The sequence below is a fragment of the Typopeltis vanoorti genome, chromosome 19 (assembly GCF_054136105.1).
Source record: "Typopeltis vanoorti isolate ZY-2024b chromosome 19, IOZ_Tvanoo_1.0, whole genome shotgun sequence".
NCBI classification, from domain to species: Eukaryota; Metazoa; Arthropoda; class Arachnida; order Uropygi; family Thelyphonidae; genus Typopeltis; species Typopeltis vanoorti.
The window spans coordinates 64,453,968-64,462,898 of record NC_143567.1 but is presented as its reverse complement, the minus strand read 5'-3'; the positions used below and the strand labels follow the sequence as shown (position 1 = coordinate 64,462,898).

The 8,931-nt window shown below is 32.8% G+C and overlaps 1 long non-coding RNA gene across 1 annotated transcript; it reads left to right on the top strand.

The window, feature by feature from the left end:
- Positions 1 to 2,306: 2,306 nt before the first annotated feature.
- Positions 2,307 to 8,931, top strand: LOC150096191 (uncharacterized). Its single transcript, XR_016549941.1, has 3 exons — positions 2,307 to 2,444; positions 8,104 to 8,148; positions 8,502 to 8,931. It is a non-coding gene; the product is annotated as an uncharacterized LOC150096191 (long non-coding RNA).

Sequence of the window (8,931 nt, the reverse complement as noted above, 5' to 3'; positions counted from 1 at the left end):
TCATACTGTATCATATTTTTATCTAGCTGATATCCCCTCTAGTCCCACATTTCTATTTACACTGAGATTCTGGGATATCCAAGGAAACTCCAATTCATCCACCTGTTCCCACATCAGTGTCCGTCACAGATGTTATAGCAACAATCACATTAGGATGATATATCCTTGCAAAGTTGTCACTCAGTAACTCAACTATTTTATCTGTTTCTGTCACCACGTGACCATCATCATTTCTTAAGGGTAATCTTTCATAGTCATTCTTGCTCATACTTTCCCCATAACAAAATAAATCTTTGGGATTTCTTTTGGCCTGCTCGGTTAGATTCTTCTCATAATCTGGTTTTGCCTTCTTTGCCAGGCTGGTCATCTTTTTTTCCTGAATCTTGTACTGTTCTTGAGTTTGCTGGTCACCTTTCTCTTTATATACCTTCCGCAGCGTTTCTTCCTGCTTAATTATATTACTCATCCATCTATCTCCTACTTAATCAACCCTCCTAAATCTAGGTATACAATTTAATATTGCTTCCTCAAGATGAACCTGGAAACTATATCGTATGCACTACTAACGACCTTTCTCCTGAAGTGTGTTATGCCATCGCACAGATTTCAGCTTTTTCCTTATCATGAAGTACCGCATATACCCCTTCTTGATAAAATATTTTCGGTGATTACACCACATTTTTTATTATTCAGTTATACAATATACTGAAATAATAATAATTCCCGACAATTTTCGTAAATCGTAAGATTTACATCTTCAGGGGTAAATAGTATAACTTAAAGTTTAGGCAAGAGAAATTAATAAATACAAATCATAACCGTCTGGCTATTCATAAACTCAAATAACAGAATGCAGATATGTAACGTTATTGACGTTGAACAATACTGAACGATTCAATACTTAAGATGTAAATCCTACGATTTACGAAACTTGTCGGGAACTATTATTTCAGTATATTGTATAACTGAATAATAAAATGTGGTGTAATCACCGAAATATGTCTTTTGAACCAATTAGCCACAGAATTCTCCGCCTGCAAAATATTTTCATGTTTTATAATCTGCGAACTTAAGTCCGCATTTGCACTTTCACCAATTGGAAAGATCATTCATGAAATCTCTGAAACAGATATTTCAAAACAGATAATAAAAGCTACCTTTCTTTCACTTTAGTTAAAACATTTCTTTGATAATTATGAGATTTTCGTCATAGAAGTGGTGTCTATCTGCACAAGTTGTAATAGCATTAATTAATTTGTTCCTGCCGTTTCATGCTCTTCCTATCAAACTGCTTTTTGGAGCAACATGTTAAATGAAACATAGCTATGGAAATATGAAAAAAAAAGATTTCAGAGTGTTTGTGCACCACTGTTTATCTTGTTAGAAAGAACAACTAGTGTAAAAGACTGATGAGAGTTAAAATCCCCTGATGAACAAAACGAAATTCAACAATGAAGGATGTAACACGGCTAATTGGAGCAACATTGTATGAACGTACCTTGTCCTTGTTAATTTTAGTTCTGTATATTTAATAGAATAGCCTTTATAAATTGCACTGAGGAATATTAAATTAAATGGATTTCATGGATTTCATTAGAGATAATCTGGATTACAGAAACAGTCTTTTCTCGGAAGTCCTTGAGAAAAAAAAATTCAAGTGCATTAATAGAATTATATTTTTACCAAAGGGTTGAAAGTGAAATCCGGATAGACCTCAAAACAGGATGGATAATAAGATCTGAAGAGACTAATAGGATCTGAATTCGTAATTCGCATTACGAAGAAGAAGACGAAGATGATGAAATCTTACATTGAAGTCGATAGAGCATACCTAATAAACCATCAATATGAAGTTTTGGCAATAACCACTCAAAACGCTAATTAAGGCAATATCGTGATTTTCATCTGAGGTTTATTCAGAGTGTTTGTAACTTCCCATTGAATCAGCTAAAAATTACTTTGAAATGGTGGAAATGCCTCGTATGATAATTTAATATTCTTAAAACCCCTCTACTTTGCAGTAATAAATTTGTCGTTTACATTTCTATCATTCATTCATCAAGAAAATAAAAATGGTTATTCGAAGGTTATTATTAAGCATTTAGCAACCACATGTTTTGTGTCTTTATATACTCAGCAATGTTCGTACAAAATGTATCTCTGCATCCCATAATTGCAATGTATTGTTCTCGGATGAGAATTTTATTATAGCTGATTACGTTTCTTTTCGTCTAGCATATGCAGTTAATTGTATTGCTAAAAGTCATTATCTAAATAAATTATTATTTTTTTATTTTAACAGTTGATTAAGAGTTTCAAAACTGTGAGTTTCCTTCCGAAACCTGTCGGTCGAGAATATATCAAATTAGCTAGTGCATCAGTGAGAGAAATATCCGGGTTGTTGGGTCAGATAGATGTGCAGCTTCAGTCTAAACTCATGAGCGGTAATAAATAATAATACAGTCTTTAGCAATTAGGATTGTGATTTTATAATAATTTAAATTTATATATATATATAAATTAATTAATTACGAAGTACTCTGAATTATATACATATTAAATAACTATTTAATATTCTTTGAATATTGACGAATTTTAATAACTCGAATTATGTAATGAAGTATTATAACATAGTAGATCAGAATGTTTTCTATTATTTCGAGTTACTTGAATGCGTTTCGAGCTCCGATTGCTAAATTCAGAAACTCAAGTAACACATGTCAGTTACTATTTTAGTAAGACAAGTTCCTGAAAGTAATAGAAGTATCAGGAACAGTATTTCCTTCACCTTCCTTTCAAAGGGAAAATGGTACTGCGGCAGATCAAAGATGTGCAGTTGTGGATCGCTAATTTCCTTAGATATTTGACTCGCATTGCCCTTTTAAAGTGTTTTTTACTTTACTATTTTCATCATGTATTCTTTGATGTCTGTTTCTTAGCTTTGCTGAGGCGATTTAGGGGATGTTTTCGTCAAGGCTACCTGTTGGCGTTTGGTATCTTTTGACTGTGTTGATATCACTTTGGTTACGGTTATCTGCTACACTGATGCACGATTTCCTAACCTTATATAAAGAACAGCAGAATCTACTTGTGACATTTGAAGGAATACAATGATGACATTCTAAGATTTTGCTCTCTCTGGCAGTGGAGAAAGAAACAGTTGGTGCCTTGTGCTCACAGTCTAAAACTACATATTGCATGGAGTAAATAACATAAGGAACAAAATTGGTTGTGAAGTCATTTGCATATAGTCAGATTTATTAATTTACATATAGTGAGAAAATACCATTTAAATATTGGCATTTAAAATTTAGACTTCGAAAAGAGCTTATAAAATTACAAATCTTTCGCGTGAACTATTTTCCATTCCTTTTCTTGAAAGTTAAGAATCCTTCCTGGATTCCGATCATTCCACATTTTTTAAAAATTCTTTTGATTAAGGGTATCAATTAGCCCACAGTTGCATTTTAACTGTTTAGTATAATTATAGGCATAACAAAAGTTGCGATGATCACATTTAAATATTTGAAATTATGATTTTTAAATTAGCTGTACTTCATAATTACTGTAGAATAACAACGTTTTAGCTAGGTCTCCATTAGAAAAAGTGTATAAACGAAAATTTCTACTATAAGCGAATCAATGCCTACATTTTTGGTTCAGATAGGATATCCTGAATCTTGACTAATTTCTGCTCTTCAAAGTCATAGTCTCTAGTGAGATATCATCCTGGAATTACAAGTCAACGTGGATTAAAAATTTTATTAAATCTAATAATTCAACAGTGCATAAGTTTGCAAATGGTAAAAGACATGAAAATCAGTAGTAACGTTCTAACTGACAAGCAACACAGTTTGATGAAAGACCGTGAAGAACTTAATTCCCTAAAACTATAATACGAAAGTTTAAATCAGCAACAATATAAAGAAGATCTTGTTATAAACGATCTTCCTGAAACTGCACCTATAGAAAATCTCACAGACGTTGTTTTAAAGTTAGGCCATGCAATTGAGATGCCCCTACAATCTAACGGCATTCAGACCGTAAATAGGATTCCCAGGAAGAAAAAATCTAGGCTTGCCAGAACCCACACCACTCATAGTTCATCTAACCAGCAAGATTGAAAAAAAAATGTTGAAAAGGACAGGAACGTTGAAAGACAATAAACCAATCTTTCTATCTGAATATTTACCACTATTCAACCAGGACCAGTTGAAAACAAGAAAACCAAAAACAGAAAAAAATATCGCTGTTATCAGAGACGGCAAGATATTCTTGAGAAAGTCACAAACTTCAAAGTCGATACAAATCAAAGCTTGGAAGGCATAGATAGGCTGCCCAGTGAAACGAAAGACTCATAATTAGATAAAAAAGAAACCTTTAACACAACAGCATAATAACAAACAGCAATTGCACTTTTGAATAGCTCGATGCATGGAAACAATACATTGTATAAGCGAGAGGGCTCTCCATCCTGCATATTAATATCAGAAGCATTAGAAAACATCGGTTAAAACTAAAAGCTTATCTGAAGAATTACACCGATGTTATTGATATATTGGTCCTAACAGAAGTAGCCGTTACTAATGGCGAAGGAACTGTTTTCTAACTTCCAGGCTTTCAACAGCATAGGTCATGCCCCAAACAAAAAGAGGGGGTGGAATATTAGTATTTACCGAACATAAAGTAATATAGCAAAAGAAACTGTTTATCATTTGAGCATGCCCAAACCCTTCGCATCAGATTCATTAATACCACCAATAGAGAGTATTCCATAATACTAAATGCTGTTTACAGACCCCCAAAGTTAAACGTGATACATTTCTTGCATGAACTCAATTACTGGCTTTCAACCCAAGAAATATGCTCAACCGAATACCTAATAAAAATGGCGATATAAACATAAATATTGCAAACGAAAACCAGAACAACTCTGTACTATACCAGACATGCTAATCATGTATAACCTAATACCAACAATAACCCCATGTTATAGAGAAGATATATTCGGAGATACCATAACTACTTACTGCCTAGATCATATAAACATCCGAGCACCACCAAAGAGTTACACTGCATCAGTCATAAAGTGCAAAGTAGCAGATCATTACTTCATGGTCCTGCGCACTAAGACATTATGCATGCAATGCTCCAGATATGAAAAGCAACACAAAACAATAATCGACGAAGAAATATTCACCACGAAATAAGTAAAATCTACTGGGAACACGTGAGATCACCAGATCTAACAGATATCTTATGCAACAACATTAAACTCACACTGGAGGAAATAAATAAGAAAGCTGCAAAGAAAGTCAGAATTTAATCAGAAAGAAGCCAAATAATCTTTGGATATTGCAAAACGTAATCCTAGATATACAGAGATAGGACACTCTGTGGAAACAATTAAAGCGATATCCAAATAACGCAGCTTTAAAAACCGAATATAAGATTACAAGGATTCGTCTTACAACGCAAATAAGAAATGCAAACAGAAACTACTACAGTGACAAATGAATCTCTTCATGGAACAAACCTGGCAACTGATCAACGAGGTGCTACATTTTGCTTCCAATAACACTGCCTCTGAAAAAACCTACAACACAGCTTCATGATACCAAGTATGTTAAATACTACCATAATCACACCCATATATAAACATGGAAAAAGAAATTTAATCAGCAATTACAGACCCATAGCAACACTACCAATTATGAATCAAATTATGGGCTGAATCGTGTTTGGGAAATTCGCAACATATACAGACAACTTTCATATTATCCCCAAAACACAATATGGTTTTCAGAAAAATAAGGGAACAACATCTCTCTTGGAAGACTTCGCAGACGTAATTAATACCGCCTTAAATAAAACCAATATTGCCACGGTAGTCTTCATTGATTTCACTAAAGCATTCGACACAATGACACCTCAACCGTATTAGAAAAGCTCCAACATGTTGGAATAGACAGGCCTCTTCACAGGTGGTTTGCAACCTACCTTCAAAATAGAAAGCATATCACAAATATCGGATGAAACCAAAGTAGAGAGCTAACTGTAACCTGTCGAGTGCCACAGAGAATTGTTCTCTCCCCAACGCTACTCAACATTTACACGCACGATATTAATCAGCTACCGCTCAAACGTAAGATATTACAATACGCATATTATACAACTATAATATCCATACATAATAGCGCAAACATAGCCCAAACAAATATGCAACATGATATAAATCTGATCACAGACTGACTCACCAAAAACTTTATACACCTAAAATTAGATAACACAAAATTAATTATATTCAGAAATCCCCTGATTCGACCAGTTGATAACATAAAACATAACCACACTCCGACATAAGAAAAAAAAAACACAGAACATTAAATCCACTACCATCAATCAGGTTGTAACAATATGATACCTTGGAATTAACTTTGATGTAGATATGAACTGGAAGAGTCACATACCATCTACAAAACAAACTCCGAACAAAAACTGTCAAACTGTACAGGTTAAAAGACATAGTTCCCATACGCCTAAAAACACTAATATACAAAGCTATGCCAAAATATACTAAGATATACTATAACAACCTATGCTTTCTGTGCACCCTACAAAGTAAATAGATTAATGTCGCTACAGTACAAAATGATGAAACTGAACTTTTGGGAACAAAGAGAAAATAACGACCTTATATACATTGCAATGTCAGAACACAAAATACTAAAAGCAAAACATTTATTTTGCTATGCAGCTATGCTAAAATGTTATTTCGTGTCAACTAGAGGACAGGCAGAAATACATGCCGTATAATAAGACCTCAGACAACTATTTATATCATATATAAATATAACAATCACTACGGAAAGGCCACACGATGCATCTACATCGCAGACGTGGCAAATAAACTACCATTTGTCCTTTTGAATACAGGAGCTTTACAAACTATAATAGCCTGAAACGAGTCCTAAGGACACACTATGAACAAGAAACACGCACGCTACACATCATACAAATTTAGTGAAACACAATATATTCGTTCAGGCTTCCAGTTCAGCGACGCATCAATACATTCCAATTTCGTGAGCGCGCGCGCGCGCGTGTGTGTGTGTGTGTGTGTGTGTGTGTGTGTGCTCGTGCGTGCGTGTGTTAGTTACTGCGGCTGTTGTAGTGGATATCAAACCTATCAAACATTAGCCTACCTCCAACACAGCAATCAAACCAATGAATAATAACTAACGGGTATCATCCTCAGATAAGTTTCATAAAAAAGCTTCGAGGATGCAAGCTCAGAAATTACATTTTAACCAAGATCAACAAAAAAAAAATGGGGATAATCCACCTATTACATTTAAGTGCTGTAGTTGCAGTGCTTAAATACAGTAAAATGAAAAATTGTAAATATATATATAATTCATTATTACTGTATAAATGCTGTAAAATGGTATGTTATTCAACCGGAACTACCAAGTACAGTAAAACCGTTTAATGTATTATATAGAAAAACGGAAAAAATAGTATGAACTTCATTCTTGCAAAAAAAAAAAACGAACTATATGAGTTGTATTTTATATAATCATATGTAAATCATATGCGTTGTAAATATATAATCACAATCTGCGATCATAATTTTAATAGTAAAAAAGGATTGAATTAAATACATTTGATTACATGTATCAATATAATCAAATGTATGTAATGTAACCGATGTATGAGATGTATGTATTAGGTGTAATGTAATGTATTCTAAATAAGTAATCATGATTTTAATTAAAAATATTATTAAAATTAATATTATTAAAAATTATTATTATTATTACGTGTCACCTTGATAGAAGCTCAAGGACTCATTCGGAATATAATACGAATAAATAAGAAACAGATAATATATATATGGATTACGTATATCAACAAAGAATTGACAACTCTTTTGAACAAACTTTCACAATAATGACAACTTTTCCTTAAAAGAATGATAAAATATGTAATTTGTATGCATAGGCTGATATAAAACAGTTGTAACGAATTTTATTTTGCTGGACAAAGTTGAGTATCACTTGAAATAATATCCACTAATGGTTTCTTTCTCTTTCCGTATAGCTTACCAGGAACTGCTACAGAATTGCTCGTGTGATCAGGGGTGTGGTAAGTTATGGATTCTTCAATACATGCATTCAGTACATCGTCTTTTTAATGATTAATCTTCTGAGCATTAGTCTAGCTATTAATTTTCACAGGCCCAACCCATTCCATTTTCTTATTCGATTATATTTTATTTTCAATTTATTTATTTATTGTTAACGCTATTTCAACATTAGTTGAGAGCCTCCATAGCTCTATCATAAGAGAACTATTTTGATTTGAAAAACATGAGCACAAATCCCTTCTAGGAGGCTAAGAATATTTATCATTGCTTTTCAATTACAGTAATTCATGTTTCTCTGTTGTCGATTCAGTTTTCTAATAAAATTTAGTGCATTATCATCCCTATTTTACAGAAACTGGTGGACCGTTAGAAAATCCTTCAGAATCATTGAAGATATCCATTCAGCAAAAGTAAAAACAGTCTTCAGAAATATTTCGAGGCCATTATTCAAAATATTCCCGAAATAGAAAATTATTATTATGTAATACAAAAAGAATATGTAATCCAAATAATCGATGTTGATTGTGAAGTTATTCTTTCATTTTATATGGTCGGTAATGATATATAATTGGAACTAGAACGTTTATCTAACAATTATTCACCCTTAGTTGATAGTAATAATTTTAAAAAGTCCTTATTACACTTTAAATAAATAAAAAAATGCTAAACTATATAGTGTTACAATGTTATAGCGATGAATTTATTGAAAAAAAATATATATAAAGGTTTTATATAATATAATTTGCAATAGCTAGTTGAGAATAAAGGGCGTTTCATGTTTT